The 1,735-nt window shown below is 40.3% G+C and overlaps 1 protein-coding gene across 1 annotated transcript in view; it reads left to right on the forward strand.

Moving 5' to 3' along the window:
• Positions 1-20: 20 nt before the first annotated feature.
• The window catches only part of LOC101856978 (dermokine-like), a 3,911-nt gene continuing 2,196 nt past the window's right edge, over positions 21-1,735 (forward strand). The window contains exons 1-2 of the mRNA XM_005104753.3: positions 21-99; positions 1,429-1,443. The gene's annotated coding sequence lies outside the window, so the exon portion shown is untranslated. The remainder of the gene's footprint in view (positions 100-1,428; positions 1,444-1,735) is intronic.

The following is a 1,735-nucleotide window of genomic DNA, read 5'->3' on the forward strand; positions in this document are numbered from 1 at the left end:
TTTATGTGTACCGCAGGGCAAGGGTAAACTGAACACCTACTGGTTGGTGGGCAAAGATGGCTTTGACAAGGAGCTGCCTGAACCACCGCCATTGATAGGGTGAGTCAACGCTCAAACTAGGTGAAACTACAGGAGTGTTTCTAATTTTTAGGGGGGGGGGGGGGTGAAAGGTTAGAGGGGGTAGTGAGGGGAGGTGGGGAAATTGGGGGAGAGTGCAGAAAGTGGGAATGTTGGGGGAGGGTGGTCCGGGGCAATGTTGGATCAGATAGCGTCTTTCTATAATATATGTATTGTTAGTTAGATGCTGAGGCTAAGACATCTTACCTGTAATTGGGGTCATACGATGTGTCTGGCGTCCGGGCTAGTTCGTCATGCGCTAGAACCCAAGACGGTCAGAGATAGTAAAAGAACGTAAAGACGAGAGCACATTAAGTGGTCAGGTCAGTATACAAACATGTATGAGAAGAACATGAGGCGGTCTATTTGGAATGTGTACTAATGATGTGACAAAGCTTCTTCTTTATTTCTTTTGTTTAAGAAATAAAACAATTTGTATTACTGGACACATCGTTATGACTGTAGTTTTATTTGATAGTGCGCTTTAATTCTATCTTGCCCTTCACAAATTTTAATCGTGTACTGTGTATGAACTCAGCCCATTGATGTAAACTACACACCCGGTCAGAAGAGCATGATCGTGTGTTCTAGCTTTCAACTAACTTTGTTCTTTTTCTTGGTCACATGTGGCATGTTTATACACTCTTTTTTGGTCATTTACTTATTATTTATGGTTCTCTGTTATCTGTGTGGTCTAAACCATACCAAATCGCCAATTTCAGGTATATTATTTGAATATAAAGCTTACTGCATGCGTTTTAAAAGGTTCGTTGTCTGGAGTTTGCTCTTTGTGCACCAAAGCAGCAGTCCCAGGCGTGTGCTATTAAATACTTTAACTTAAAGTCTCTTTGACAGCAAGTAAATAGGGATACGTACGCTAAAAGTGGTTTATCAGAAAACAGCGGTGAACAGAGAGAAGATCGATAAAATGCCCGATTCCCCCCCTCCCCCTCCTATTTGAGCAATGTGAGGCATTGTATTAACTAATAAAATGTCCTGTCTTGTGTGTATGTGTGAGTGCACCTAACATTTTTAACATTGTAAACGACCAAGACAAATTTCTCTCAGCAAGATGAATAAATATTGTCATTTTCAGCCTCTCTAAACCGAAAACACGTTTAATCCGAAGATGATCCGACGGTCCTGTAGGTCCACTGTATCTAGACTTTTTTTTCTCTCTTTAAATTACATGACGTATTACTGACAAAACTTGAAGACTGCTGAACGATTGTATTGTGTTACATTATTACCTGTTCGTTCCTCCATTCATCTATCTTTCTCTATCTCCTCCTGCACGCCTCATGCCTCCAGGGATGACTCTCACGGGTACGTACACTTGATGCTATTTTCAAGATTGTTTTGCTGTTGTTGCTGTTGCTGTTGTTGTTTATTATTATTTTTTGACAGCTTATACAAACACTTAACTTTTATCTTGCAAGATGTAAAATTGGAAGTCGTTTGTCAAAGTAGTTCCATAGTATCAAATTCGATAGTGTTGGAACACATGTCGTATTGTGGCATAACACATCAAACTATGCCATACCATGCCATTCTGTACCATACCATACCATACTATACCATACCATACCATACCATACCATACCATACCATACCATAC

Source organism: Aplysia californica, unplaced genomic scaffold (genome assembly GCF_000002075.1).
Source record: "Aplysia californica isolate F4 #8 unplaced genomic scaffold, AplCal3.0 scaffold00434, whole genome shotgun sequence".
NCBI lineage: Eukaryota > Metazoa > Mollusca > Gastropoda > Aplysiida > Aplysiidae > Aplysia > Aplysia californica.